The following is a 16,784-nucleotide window of genomic DNA, read 5'->3' as shown; positions in this document are numbered from 1 at the left end:
AATTTTATAGTTAAAATGTGTCATATGTTATTTTTTTATTGTAATTGAAATCAAATTTTTTTTTTCAAAATTAAAGAGTTCTATCCTCTTTCCTACTAATTTTACAACAAAAATGTGACATATGTCATCCTCTTATCTATCTATCTATTCTATTATATAAAAATCGGATTTCTAGACTTAATGATGGAATTGACGTGGCATGCTTTTGAAAGTATTTCCCAATTTATTTCTTTTAAATTACTACGGTGAATTAATTATAGCAACTAATTAATTTGATTATATATTTAAATATCACACAATTTATTATAATTTATATCAAACAATTAATTGTTAAAGTGTTTCTCAATTTATTTCTTTTAATTCATTAAATACAATTCATTATAGTAAATTAATTATATCAACTAATTAATTTAATTAGATATTTAAATATCACACAATTTATTATAATTTATATCAATTAATTAATTATAATTTATTATATCGATTATTTTAATTTGTTAATTTATAAGGTCCATATTAAAATAGATAATTTGTTATTTATTCTTATTCAATATAATAAACACAGATTAATTTAGTTAAGAAAATCACTGTTACCTAAGAGAGTGTTTCTCTATTTGTCTTTTTAATTCATTAAATTTAATCAACTATTTCTTAATTTATTTTTTTGACTTCAATAAGTTAAATCAAATCAATTATACTAATTATTTGTATTAACTAATTAATTTGATTAATTCTTAAAAATATTTTTATTTGAGTTGTTTTATTTATTTAAATATATTAATTATAACTAATCCATTATTTAATTTTATTCCTTCTATTTTTATTTTATCATTATAAAAGGTCATATATATTAGAAGAGAATCTCATTTTTTTATCAATGACTCTTTTATTTGGTAGTTTTTACAACAATTTTTTTCTTCCTATAAGACGTCATGGCAAGAGGACAATTATCAACTTATAGTGGATACAAGCCACCAGACCCTCCAACTCCCATTCAAAGCTATATATAATATGTTAACCATGAAGTATTCATGGACCATAGTTGACAAGTTCTCAAGTTGGAGTTTATGAAAAGTATGTCCCTGACAATTTTAACATGGACTATGAACATTGAAAATGTGTTGGGATAGAAATTCAATGGCCAAATATTCAAAATGTTATGGATATAAGATCAATCTACAGAGAGTAAAAAAAATCACTTTTGAAATATTAATCCGAATTATATAAATTTATCATTGTTATTATCTTTGTTTTATAATTATTTTTTGGTCTCCAGATTTACTGCAGCTATAAAAGAATTGAATATTTAGAACATGAATATGGTTAGTTTCAATAGATACTCCAGATACACTTCCTATTATATATGAACGCGGCCTTTTTGACATGTATTACGATTGGTGTAAATCGTTTAGCACTTATCATAGGTCCTACGATTTTCTCTATGTAGATTATTTGTTTTCAAGACTCAAGAAAATGTATGTATAATTATTTTATTTCTCATTCATCAAAACCAATAGTTTGTCACATCATATCAACAGACAATAATTATCTGTGTCATTTTGCTAATATATTTATTGGTCTGTTAGGTATAATTTTCAAGTTGTTGTGGTTGAGATTGATCAAATTCTGAGACCTAAAAGTACGCTTATTGTTCGAGACACTACTGAGATAATTAATGAGCTTGAGAGTATTGTGAAGTCTATGAATTGGGAGGTTTGCATCACTTACACTAAAAAAAAGGAGAACTTTTTAGGTGTTCGAAAGTCTACGTGGCGGCCTACAAAGATTGTGACACTCAAATATGTTGTTTGATTGACAGAACGGATAGGTGAATTTTGAATTATGACTTAGAAAAATTCTTATGTAATTCTACTTCCACATTTATCTATGTATCATAGTAGTTAGACATTCATGTATTTAGCTTTTTTCTTTTTTTTTTCCATTTGGTTATTGATTTCGATCTCCATTTAAAGGTTGATGTATTTTACTATAACATGGTGATATAGATAAAGAAATTTTATCACATTCTTAAAAATGTAGAGGTCCTCGCCATAGAAGCCAAATAATTAAGATTCTGGACTGTTGTATAACGAAGTAGATAATATTTATGTAATTGAATATTTCTAAAGGAACAATATATTTGAGAAACATAAATTGAAAAAGTTAAAAGAATTAATATTATTAGTATATATAGAAATCGAAAAAAAATTATTAAATTATATAGTTTAAAAGTAAGCCATTTAAATTTATAGTTAAATTTTTTCAATTTATATTTATAATCCAATCTTATCAATAGTTTATAATATGATTTCACAAGTTATAAAATGTGATATTAGTCATTGTTATATATACGAAAATATGACTCATTTAGTATTTAAATATTTGTTTTTTATTAATTATTATAATAAGATATATATAATTTTATGAGAATGATATAATCTGGACTTTGGTTATCTAAGAATTGACTAAGTGGCTGGTATAATTCAACGTCACGAACCGACGAATGCTAGTAATTGAAATGATAAAAAAATAGCCAAATAGATATTAGTAGGGATTAATCGTGATTTGGGACTTAATAGAAATATGTCAAATTTTCATGGGTAGGATTGTGGGAACCTATCCACATGAAATGGACAGTGACGGGAGCATAGTTACCCCCTCCTTAAGACCCGTTAAAACAACGCGAATATAAAATTACCGATTTTTTTTAATATATATATTTTTGAATTTAGTGACCTTAATTCTTGCATCCAATTCAAACACTTTTTTTTCTAGGCATATCCTTAGTCTTGATTTTGCATCTCTCTCTCTAACTCACATTCTTTGCCTCTTAAATTTGTCACTACATCACTTCGTTTCATTCCAAAAAATTATGTTATGCAATTTGTTGGAAGATATTTTTATATTTTTTTTGAAATTCTATTATGAATTGTGTTGAATTATATTAAATTAATTATTTTATGATTATTATATTATGATTTTTTTATTTAAAAGAAAATTAAAAAAATATCTATAGATAACTGTGGGTATCTACATTTCTTAAGGGGAGATAATTAAAGAGGGACTTGCGACGAAAATGGAGAGGGGATCGAGGGTAGTTTTTTTTTAAATAGGAGCGAAGGACGGGAATGAAAGTCTTCCGCGCTCACACGAGCATCCATTCTCTAACTAACAACGGAAATTCAATTTAAACCGATTTAAGATGGGACACGTGGGCTTCATCTGCATTGAGTCTCAAGATAATGAACCTAATTTATTTGGATTTGGAATTCGAACAATAGATCTAAGTTGATCTTACTCACTTGAGTTAATGTTTTGAATCATTGTTGCAAAACATACTGTACTATTAAATATTATTACATTTAATATATATAAAAGTTAAATATGCTTACAAAATATTTTTTAATCAAATTAACAAATTTTAATAATATTTTTTCTCTTTTAATCTAAATATTATTTACTAATGTAATAAAACAAACAAACAAACAAATAATAATAATAATAATAATAATAATAATAATAATAATAATAATAACTCACATAATAATTAAAATGTCATCGTAATATATACATAATACTATATTAAAGATAATTATATATAAAAAAATATATTTTTAATAAAGTTAATTTATGTATAAATTAAATAATTTTTATAACATATGATTTATTACATAATTTTTTCTCATTTTATATTATTAATACACAAAATAAGCAATTCAAGTCATTATCTAAGACAATAAATATAATATAAATATCTACTTATTTATTAGTATTAAAAAATATATAAATAGTAAAAATATGGTTTTTTTTAGTGGAAAAATAATAATAAAGATTATTAATTAAATTTATTACGTAATAAAAAATTATGAATAATTTTTTAAATAATAATAAAAAATAAGACAACTATTTTTACATACTATAATATTTATAAAAAAATTTGAATAATAAATCAATTCTTAATAAATTATACATTAATCCTATCAAATAAATAAATAAATTATATATTAATCCTGTCAAAAAAATAAAAAAATTATACATTAAATATTATTATTTGTGTACTATATATATATATATATTACAATTATTAAGTTATAATTAATTTCTAACCCAATTATCATTAATTAAAATCTAAATTATTGAAATTATTAAATATTGAATATTTTTTACTTAACTAATTTTGTTTTTGTTATTAAAATTTAAAAAAGGTGAGTTGTTAATCAATTTTAAAGTTAAATTTAAATTTGTGTAAAAAATATTTTTAATTTAATTTTATTGAACAAAATTAATTTTAAAATAAAAATTATTTTATACATTATATTATAAGATAGTGTTATAAATACATTTACCAATCTAGAAAAAATAATTTTTTAATAGAATATATATATATATTTTGAATACCAAAGTTATTATGGTTTTTTTTTCATAAAAATTAATACTTAACGATAGTGTTTTAGTAATATTACTAAGGAATATTAATCAATCTAATAGCTTTTGTAAAGAAATAAGTCTTTATATAAGTTTGAAAACTTAAAAATCATGTCATAAAATGTGAAATATTAACTGGTAATAATGTTGATCATATTGTTTTAATTTCATGAATAAATATGATACCAATAAATAAAGTTGTCACATTTAAATTTCAACAAAGACAAATCTCCACAAGTATTGCTATCAATGATAATTGTTCTATTTTTAAGACAAATACTATTTTTTCCACCGTATTTTCTAACTCGGCAAGCTAAGAACTAATCCACCACGGATTGAAGCTCCATTTATTAAGGGTCTGTTGCGAGCAAATGAGTTGTTATATACATAAGCGAGATTCAAAAATTCTTCTGCAAGTAGACGAGTGAGATAACTACTCAACCAACTCAAATTAATTAAAATAAGGGATAAGTATTGTTTTGGTCCCTCACGTTGAGGGTCAGAATCGAATCCGTCCCCGATCTAATTTTCGATTTAGAATCATCCTTAACGTTTTTTTTTTGTATTAAAATCGTCCTTTTTAATTTTTATTCCTAAACTACCCTTCCTTTTTAATAAAATTTAAAAAATTAAAACAAAAAAAATAAAACCCCTTCCCGCCTCCCCCTCCCCTCCCTCTCCCCCACCCCCCTCCTCCCCTTCCCCTCTCCCCCTCCCCGTCTCTGTCTCCCCTTCCCCCCTCCTCCACCCCTCCGGTCTTCCCTTCCCACCACCATCCACCCCCACCTCACCCCCGGTCTCTCCCTCCCCGTCTCCCCTTCCCGCCACCCCCACCCCTGGTCTCCCCTTCCCCCCTCCCCCCCCCTTCGGTCTCCCCTTCCCCCCTCCCCCACCCTTCGGTCTCCCCTTCCCACCACCATCCACCCCCACCCCACCCCCACCTCACCCCGGTCTCCCCCTCCCCGTCTCCCCTCTCCCCCTCCCCGTCTCCCCTCTCCCCCTCCCCGTCTCCGTCTCCCCTCTCCCCCTCCCCGTCTTCGTCTCCCCTCCCCCCCACCCTCCGGTCTCCCCTTCCCCCCTCCCCCACCCCTCCGGTCTCCCCTTCCCACCACCATCCACCCCCACCCCACCCCCACCTCACCCCCGGTCTCCCCTTCTCCGTCTCCCCTTCCCGCCACCCCCACCCCCGGTCTCCCCTTCCCCCCTCCCCCACCCTCCGGTCTCCCCTTCCCACCACCATCCACCCCACCCCACCCCCGGTCTTCCCCTCCCTGTCTCCCCTCCCCCCACCCCAACCGTGTTTTATTATTTTTTTTTAATTTTTTAAATTTTATTAAAAAGGAAGGGTAGTTTAGGAATAAAAATTAAAAAGGACGATTTTAATACGAAAAAAAAATGTTAAGGATGATTCTAAATCGAAAATTAGATCGGGGACGGGTTCGATTCCGACCCTCAACGTGAGGGACCAAAACAATACTTATCCCTTAAAATAAATACTAATTATCTTTAATATTTTTAATATTAAAAATCGTTAACCTTTGATTTTAATGATAACTTTATAAAATATTTATAGTAATAATTGTTATATATATATTTTGTTTAATTTTTCAATAAAAACTTCATATATTTTTATTAATTATTTTGTGCACTACATGTGAACATTGCCAAATAAAATGGTGTAAGAAATTAAAAGAAAATGTATTTAGCAATTTAGCAAATAATAATTTATCTTATAATAGAATAAATTATATATCGAATAACAAAAATTGTTGTTGGTTTCTCTTCCCACAAACTAATACTCAACGATTGTGTTCCAGTAATATTATTAAGGAATATTAACTAACTTAATAGCTTTTGTAATGGCATAAGTCTGAGTTTCAAAACTTGAAAATCATGTCATAAAATGTGAAATTTTAACAGGTAACAATATTGATGATATTCTTTTGACTTCAAGAATGAATATGATGCTAACAAATAAAATTGTCCCAGATAAATTCCCACAAAAATAAATCTCCATAAATATTGTTATCAATGAGAAATTATTCTACTTTAAAAAAAACTTTTTTTTCTATGGTGTTTTTTTAACTGGACAGATCGAGAAATAATCCACTACGTATAGGTTTGGCAGTGAGGCAGGTTTTTGCCTTATCCGACTCTGCCCACCGTCCTTAAACTTCTCAACTACTCGCTCCACCTATACCTGCGGGTAGTAAAATATTGTACCCTAACCCTTTTCTGTGGGTAGTAAAATGTTGTACCCTAACCCTTTTCTGCGAGTACCCTCCCCACTCTTACCGTCCTATAATAATTAAATAATACTTTAAGATTTACATATTCATACATAAATTAAGATAAAAAAAATTAAAATTTATATATAAATTAAACTGCAAACATAAAATTCATATAATGTCAAATAACATAAAAAAAAAACTAATGTCTGATCACTACAAATTTAATATGAAGTGTATTAGCATTACTCTAAATATCAATCTCAATATCATTAGGAGCAATACTGTTGTTTTTTATGCGTCCTCTCTAACATTACTAACCATGAAATAATCTTAAGGCACCTATGTTGAAAAAATTGAAAAATCTAAACAAACCATATATAAAGTACTTATTTAAAAAACTGAGCAAACCATTACAACATCAGTAATTAGATCCATTGCACATATATAAATCAACAAAAATCACAAAAGCTCTAATTCTCAATCAACATATATAAACTATTACAACATGCCAAAATCAGTAATTAGAACCTAAAGTCAATAACGATTTAAAATGAAAAATACAAAATAAACTTTATGTAATGAGAACATTCATACTTCAACAAAGAATCAATCATGAAATCTATTTATTTTTATATAAAATAATTTTAGAATAAATCATGGAAAATATTAGTACATAATATGGACAGAAATAATTGAAATGTAGATTAGACTCACTGCACATATATAAAACAAAATTGCAACACAAATTCACAACTTCACCAATAAAATTACAACAGAAACTCACAACTTCACCAAGTAGAGATTCAATGAAATACAGATTCAGTCATTCATAATGAGAGAGAGAGAGAGGGGAAAACTTATTTGCGGACAGATAAATAGAGAAGGACGACAGTGACACGCTTAGGAGAAAGAGGTTCCGGTGACAGACTCACACAAAGCTGCAGTGACGACCAAGTGATAAGTCTGTGGAAGAAGAAAAGAAGAACTTAACAGACTCACAATGTGATAAGAGAAGGAGAGAAAAGGGGCTCAATAGAAGGAATGCGGCGATGGGCTTAAAGAATTTACCTAGAGGAAAAGGGGCTCAGCAGGAAGGTAGCGATGGGCTCAGCAACGGCAACGACGAGAGCTGTGAAGATAGGCAGTGACAGGCTCAGTAGCGAGACGAGGAAGCTGTGATGACAATGAGAGCTATGAGATTTTCTGTAGAGAAGTCGAGAAGAAGAAGACTCTGGGTGAGAATGACTGAATCTCTCTGGCATGCTATAGAGTATGGACTCAGACTAATCATTGAATATGTGATATGAAGCAAATTCTAATCCTTAAAAGGTGTTTATATGTATATACCCTGGAGCGGGTACACCTTAAACCCGACTCCGTTCTGCCCCGCTTGAACACTCGCCCTGAACGAAACCTGCCTCGCCTTGGGTCGAGTTATTATTCGTCTTGACCAGGTAGGGACGGGTCGGGTAATCACGGATTTCAGTACTCCTGCAAATTCTAACCACGTATTGATACTCCATTTATTAAGGGTCAATCGCTTGCCAATGGATTACTACGCACGCAAAGCGAGATTCGAACATCCTAATACTTGCTTAAACGGATGAGTGAAATGGTCACTCAACAAACTCAAATTGATTTAAACAAATATTAATTATTTTTAATATTAAAAATTCTTAGAGTTTGATTTTAATTATAACTTTATAAAATATTTATAATAATAATTATTATATATTTTTATTTAATTTTATTTAATAAAAGTCTTTATATAATTTTATATATTATTCCGTACAGGGTACGGGAACATACACTAGTTACAATTAAAATCAAATCTTTTCCTCCAAAATTAAAGAGTTCTTCCCTCATCCCTACTAATTTTAATAAACTTCCTTCCTAAATTCTCTTATACCTCTATCCCTTTTTTCTATTTCTCTCTACCCTTCTCACTCTATATATAATTCTAATATATTTATATATTATTATCTAATTTAATAACCAAATGCGTCACATAATATTCTTTTATTCAAATTGAGAAAAAATATTTCCTTCCAAAATTAATAAACTCCCTTCTTAAATTCTCTCATCTATCTCTCTCCCTTTTTCTATTTCTCTCTACTCTTTCCACTCTATATATAATTTGTAATTTATATTTTATATTAGTAATTTGACAAATCAAAATGTGTCATCAGACATTTTTTATTATAATTAAAATAATTTTTTTCTTTCAAAATTAACAAACTCCCTCTCTCAGTCTTCATCTTTATCTTTCTTTTTTTTTTCTCTCATTTTCTATTTTTTTATCTTTTTGTTCTACAAAAAATAAAACTAACAAAATAATATAATTCAAATAAAAAATATTATTATTATATACATATATTTTTGTTTTCTTATGTAGTTTTAAATTTTTACTGTTTATTTTTTTAATCTATATTTTTATTTTTCTTCTTTCAAATATTTATTAAATATAATTTAGAGAGAATGCTAATGTTATGATTAAAAGTTAAAATCAAGATTCAATTGTTTAAAATAATTAATTTTGAGTTAATTTTATAACTATCAATATAATTTTTTCATGCTAATATTTAATTATATTTTTATATACATAGAGAGAAAAAAATATTATTTTCAAATAGCAAGCATAAATTAATTATTTCTATTTGTGCAACAGACTTAACAGCTAATCAAAAGTATACAGGTTAAATCGTTTCAAATTTTAGATAACGAATATTAAAATTAATTATTAGTAATAAATTAAACTCTTTCACATGAAAATAATAACTAAAAATTTTATTATTTGATTTTTTATCCACGGGGATCCTAGTTTTCTTAGCCAACGGGGACTTTTGTCCCCTACGATCTTTTTGTAAAAGTAATTTGATTTTATAAATCTTTTGTGCTATATTCTATAATGTCAGGACAAAATCAACATAATTTTAAAAGATTTATATTCCTGTAATGTAATTACAGATAAAAATACTAGTTTCTAATAATTTCGAATTTTAAAATTTAAAAACGTAAAGATTTGGTTACGGAAAGTTACATATTTCTCCACTTTACACGTACAAAAAATGTGCTGCAGTTTCTTTCTCTCTATTTTTCTCCGTCTCTGGTATCTTTTCTCGCTGCGCGGCCTCACCTGAGTCGTTCAAACCAAGGGCCCCCGGCCAAAAGTTCTGACGCTAGCAAAAATTAGGGAAATAGGGTCCGCAAAAGAGAACACGAGTTATGCGTTATTCCCCAGCAGTAGAAGCATTGGTGTCCATGGGAGGAGTGTAATGACGATGGGGATGGCGATGGCGCGGTTGTGGGAGCTGTGTGATAAATCCATATTTCATGAGTTCTTTTGTGCTTAATTTGAGTGATTTATACAATCCTTCACCCACTTATTCACATTAATTACATGATTTTACTTTTCCTTCCTTATTATGTCATATTGTAAAAAACATGTTTCCTAAGCTTTAAAAATTAATTATTTTAATTACCTTTATTTCCATTCGATGCCGTGATCAGTGTGTTGAGTAGTTTCAGATTTTCTAAGGCAGAATGACTTAAAGGATGGAAAAGGAAACATACTAAAATGGAAGGAGAAAGCAAAACGGAGCTTTAAGAAAACTGGTGTCCACGCGATCGCATGGACGACGCGATCGCGTGCCAAGCACGAATCAGCAGCGACGCGGCCGCATGACTGACGCGACCGCGTGGCAAGGAAAAGCTCCAAATGACGCGACCGCGTGACCTACGCGGACGCGTGACAGAGGCCACGCATCAGAATTTACAGAATACGCCACCCATTCAAAGGGAGCTCGCATATTTTACCTTTCAATGATTTAGATTTAGTTGAGAGGGAGATCTTCTCTCTCTTTTAGGCTTTAGGATTTCTTCTTGTTTTAAGAGTAACTCTGGATCCCAGGTTTAATGTTCTTTTAATTTAGTTTTACTTTTATTTATTTATTCCAACATTTGAATTGATTATTATAATTTGATTTAAGAATTCTTCCATGTTACAGACTGTTATTTGAATTAATGATAATTGAGGTATTTTCAGTTTATGATTGTTTTGTTTGATTTAAGTTACCATTGCTTCCCATCTAAGGATAATTTTATTATTCCAGCAATTTTACTTTTTCCCCTTTTGGTTCTGGTTAAGAATTCAGTAACTCAACAGTTATTAAACTCAACATAATTGATAATCGTTATCTTGCTAATTGAGCTGAACTTGAGTAATCCCAACCTTTTCTTAGAAAATAAATAGGATTCGAAGGTCAATTTAATTAGTCCCTTGACTTTCCCTTGCCCTAGTACAGGTTGATCAAGTGGAGTTTAGATTCAACTTTCATTATAGTTGAGAGAGATAACTACGTTGGACCTCCAACTTCTCTTACCTTGCCAAAAGTCTGCTTTATAGTATTTATTTATTTTAATGCCATTTACTTTACTTGTCATTTAAATTACTTGCTTCTCATCTTCTAAACCCCGATTACAACCTTTATAGCCAATAATAAGAACATACTGCCTCGCAGTTCCTTGAGAAGACGACCCGAAGTTTGAATACTCGGTTAATAATTTCTAAAGGGGTTTGTTACTTGTGACACCCAAAACGTTTGTACGAAGAGATTTTTGTCGGTTTAGAGACTATATCTACAACGCAACTGTTTTCATGAATCTCTTTACTGGTAAAAATTCTCTCGTCAAAATGGCGCCCCGGGGAACTGCTAACGTGTGCCTTATTATTGGTTATTGTAAATATTTTTCTTTTGCTTGTTTATTTATTTTTGTTTTTCCTTTTTATCTTTATTTGCTGCTATGAACTCTCACCCCTCTCGCTTTGAGTTTGGTTCTAATGTTGTTAAGGGAAATAGGAGTTACAGCAGGAATGTGTACCAAGGTCAGACCAATCAAGGATGAATGGAACCAAGAGGATCTAATCAACCCTTTTGGCAGCAACACCCTCCGAGATATCCTAGACAAAGACCATTCTACAGTGCATACCCAGCTGAAAGACATGGTGGACAACCTTGTAACTACCAACAAGTCCCACCCCGTACATATAAACCACCCTTTCAACATAACCTTGAACCACCACACTCACAAGCTTCTCTTCACCATTCGCCACCATATGATCCATCCTTACCCCAATACCAATCCAATCGCCCCCAATCACCACCACTTTCCTTTGTAGCATGTCCAAGTCCAGCAACCCGAGAAGCAGAGGATCGCCTAAGGGAAACAGTAATTAAATTTCAAACAACCATCAAACAACTGGAGCAAGCAATGATTCAATGGGCTTCTAGGTGCTCAAATATACAAGGATCAACCACAGCTCCATGTGGATAGCCCAATGAAGAGCGTAGCATGAAGGAGATGCCAGAAACTCCAGTAGACAAGACAGAGAATGAATTTGTACTGGAACAATTAGAAGAAGCTGTCTTTGTTCAAGAAGAAGAGTTGGTTGAAGACCTAGGAGATGCTGAACTTCCATGGGAATCCAGAATTGAGGAAAACTCCGTCCAGGATGCTAAGGAGGATACTGTACAATCTCCAAGGCAAGTCGTTTATGAAGAATCAGACAGAATAATCCAAGAAGCAATTTCCCTTGATGATAATGCTCACAAGTCTAGCTCTCTTGGTGATGAACTTGCATCCACAAGTGAATTCTCTGAGATAGAAGAATCGTCCCCAAGTGAATATGAAGATGATGCAGAGGTAGATTTCTCTCAACCTCCAATCTATGACTCAAGTGATGAGGAAGACATAGAAGACTTTGACCAGGACACAGATACAATTGAAGATCTTTGCAAAGAAGTGGAGGAATTCACAGAAGAGCACAAGGAAACGGAACTTGCAGAACCACCAAAAACACCTATCCCAAGGCCATTACCACCTAATACAAGCTTCAAGTGGGTACAATCCTTAACTTATAACTTTACTTATTCACTTGAATATGGTTTGCTTGAAACAGATGGCCAGCTTAGAGCTCTCTGTGGCTTTAAGAGTAAGAGGGAAATAGCTCGTACTCAGAGCTGGTGCACAAGGTTCAATAAGGTTCCACGCTTCACTTCGAAGTATACGGATTGGTATCATGCTCAATCACATGGATCACGGAAAACGTTTGGTCACCAAGGTGAGATTCTACTTTTTAACCCACCCGAATGGAGACATGTAGATCAAGATGGAGGCGGATTTAAAAGCAAGGCTTGGAATCCTGGAGTTTATTCTGACATTTGTCATCCCGGGAGCCTAACAATATATTTAAAGCTGTTCGGAAGCTTTGCGTGCTTAGTTTGGGACCCCGGAGGCTATTGGCATTCCAAGCACTGGTGGAGATTTTTGGACGAATTTAAACATAAGCCACCATAACAGGATACCCCTCCAATGTCCAACTTAAGGACTTTAACTAAAAGTGCTAGGTGGGAGACAACCCACCATGGTATGGTCGCTTCTTTTTCAATTTATTTTTTTTAATTGATTTCATTTTTCCTTTTTCATTTTAATTTATTAAACCTAGAATCATGCATATTATTCATGTTAATCATTGCATTCTGCATTTTTCATGCATATATAAAAAAAAGGGGGTGCACGACGCGACCGCATGCCCCATGTGATCGCGTCATATCGCGGAAAACACCACCCGCGCGACCGCGTGACCCACGCAGACGCGTGATATATATATCGGCGTAAGGATCCAACGAACAGAAAGTTAGGCTGGAATCGTGCGGTCCCTGTGCGTTTCGCACAAATTGGCCCACGCGATCGCATGCCCGATGCGATCGCGTCACTTGCACAATACCAATCCCACGCGACCGCGTGAGCGACGCGATCGCGTCGCATGGATTGCACATCACCCCAAAAAGAGACAGAGAGTTGCGCTAAAACGGTGCTGGAGTCGTGCGTTTAGCACAAATTCCAGCGACACGATCGCGCGACCCACGCGATCGCGTCATCCTTTTTTTTCCCCCTCTCATGCGATCGCGCACCCCACGCGATCGCGTCACTCCCATTTTCACCCCAACCACGCGACCGCGCGCCCCACGCGGCCGCGTGGATTCGAAAATATAACCCCAGCCCGCGAACCCTATCAGTCGCGCGCCCCCCCACCCCCAACCCTCTTCTCCCTCTCTGCCCCCTCACCCTCCAACCACCACCCAGCACCATCCAGCCGCCACCGCCGGCCACCCAGACGCCGTCGCCACCCCGGACGCCGCCGCCGCAACCCCCTCCCCTCCCTTCTTCTCCCTTCTTCCTCTCTCCTCCCCTCTCCACCACTGCCTCCGCGACCACCGCCCCCCCACCGCCGGCCACCCAGCCGCGCCCCCCTCTCTCTCCGCCACCCACCGCACCCCCTTCTTCTATTACTAACCCAAAACCCTCGCCGCCACTGCCCCCATCAGCCGCCACCGCGACACCGTGCCCCGCCACCACGCCGGACGCCGCCGCAACCACCTTCTTCCCCGTTCCACCCCTCCCGCCTACCAGGTTCCGCAAAACGCAATCCCCTTTTATCCGTTCGTCATTTTTCTGTACTTTTTTCCGTTTCTGTTCATCATTAGGATAGATAGATACGCATGCTGTAGTGGATTTTTAGGTTGTTAGGTAGCTTAGGCTCTGGTTAGTGGTTCTAGGTCTGTTTACTTGCAATGTTTCTGTTTATGTTTTATCATAACTGCAATTTTGCTGTTCCTGTGACCTCGTTCATATGTTGTGATTTCTTGGAATTGCTGCTTGTTACTCTAAATTTTCCTGTTTCTATTCATTGCTGGTAACTGCAGCTAGTTCTTAAATACATATGAACTGCTATGATTGCTGTTTATTTTCCGGGATAATCCAATTTTAGCCGGAATGCTGCCCAAATTTAAATATTTTTTTTTTCATTCATGTTTTGGTTTGGCATTTCTGAACTCTGTTTTACTCTGCTTTACCCAAACCATTTCATGAATGCTATGGCAGACTTTCTTATCCTCTTCGATTTCTTGGTTCATAAACTGCATTTGTGATTCACTGATTCCAATTTTTGCTTTCTTTATTTCTATTCGAATCAGCATCACCCTGTTTTCCTTGTTCGATTATGAGTACTTCTATTCTTACCTGTGAATCCTTGTTATATGGAATTTTTCTATGCCAGTTACTTTAACCCGCACTTTACTAACTCACTAATTTTATTTACTAATTTCTTTTTCAAATTCTAACCATATTAACCCTTTTCATCTCTTTTCTGATTATTTTCACTTTCCTCTAACTTTCTAACCATGGCATATTGTTTATTTTTTTCCATTTAACATGAATTCAATCACATTTCATTTACTCATCTTCCTTATTCTATTTCTCCTTTGCCGCTTTGAGTTTCCTTTGTTTAATTGCCTATTTGCTTTCCTATTTTATCCATATCCTGGTTTTCTGTTTTTCAGGATGTCTGCCTCACAGAGAAAAGGAAAAGGCAAAGCTACTGGCAAGCGCAAGAGAGGAGATTCCTCCCAGTCCATCATTGCTCTAATGCATGATTCTTCATGGCGGGAGAAGAACTTCACCCAGCAGGAAAAAACTGACCAGCTGCTCCCTGCGAATGATCCTATAAAATTTGCAAACCGGTACTGTGAGTTGAAGTACCCGGCTTTTGCAAACTCCAGAAATCTATACCTGGAACGAACTCTGAAGATTCCAGAAGCCCTCCAGCAGTACACCACTGAGCAAATTAAGCAAAGGGGCTGGTTTTTTCTGGAGAGATCCCTGACAGAGGTCAATTCATCTTGGGTACGGGAATTCTACTGCAACTACTATCTCACTACCCTAGATGCAGTGAACCTGAGAGGAAAACAAATTCTGGTCACTGAGGAGGCCTTAGAGGACATTCTCTGGCTTCCAGCCAAGTCCGATCAGCCTGATGGTTATTCAAAGGCTGAGGAGGACATGCGCCAGATGAAGTTTGATTGGGATACCGTGAAGGCACTGATAGCTCTCGACCCGACAGTTCCTTGGGAGATGGGTCAGGACACTACCATGCCTTGAGGGATCAAGAGAGCATACTTGAACGATGAGGCTCGGTTATGGCATCAGATCTTGAGTAATTATGTGATGCCGAGTACTCACGAGACGGAGATCCCGGCTGCTATGATCACCCTCCTTTGGTGTGTGCTGGAGGGTAAGGACCTTTATCTGCCACGTTTCATTCGGCATTATATGGCCAGGGTCCACGTCTGAGGCACCCTCCCCTTTCCATATCTAGTTACACAGCTTGGCCGTCGAGCTGACGTGCCATGGGAGGATGCCGATGAGAGACCACCAGCGGCGGATTGCAGGAAGATCATTCCGCACAGCCGGAACTTCTTAGCCCTGGGCCACAGACCAACACCATTCACTGCTACTGATGAGTCAGCCCCATAGTCTGCTGGACCCTCTTCCTACACTGCTGCACCACCTACCCCTGCTACCACCACTGCACATCCACCTGCCACAGAGCCCATCTATCATCTGGTGCACCGCTTGTTCTGATGACTTGACCAGATGGAGCGTCGCAACAAGCGGCGCTATGAGCATCTAAAGCTGATGATACGATCTGGCGACATCCCCTCCGAGCCCGACACACCATCCAAGGCATCTGAGGAGGAGGCGGATGCACCCGAGGCAGAGACCCATCCCCAGGAGGCAGCACCTGCCGCACCACAGGCAGCGGTCCCACACCAGATTGAGGCTGCAGATCTTGAGATCTCGATCCAGTCAGCACCTCCTCCACAGCAGCCAGACCCTCAGCCCACCACCACCACTGAGACCCCCGCTACCATCCCTCCCAGTGATGACACTCCTTCACACCCGGCTTGATTGAGCATCGAGGACGATGCTTCCTTTTAAGTGTGGGGAGGTCGCCATCTCTGGCGTTTATTTTGGTGAACCACTACATACTTTTTCTTTTATTTTGGATATTTTTCTGTATTTTTCTTTTTATTGTTATTTTCCGAGTACTTATACATTGCTTTTATGTATTTTTATTCTATTTTCTGCATTTTGCATCTTTAGTTCATATTTTAGCCATTTAGTTTATTTTAGTTATTTAGTTTAGTTTGCAATTCTGATTTATTAGTGGATTAATTAGTATAGTTTACCCTTTTTAGCATAAGATAGTATAGTTTAAATTGAAAA

Source organism: Arachis hypogaea, chromosome 13 (assembly GCF_003086295.3).
Source record: "Arachis hypogaea cultivar Tifrunner chromosome 13, arahy.Tifrunner.gnm2.J5K5, whole genome shotgun sequence".
Taxonomy (NCBI): Eukaryota; Viridiplantae; Streptophyta; class Magnoliopsida; order Fabales; family Fabaceae; genus Arachis; species Arachis hypogaea.
Note: the sequence above shows the minus strand (reverse complement) of the source record.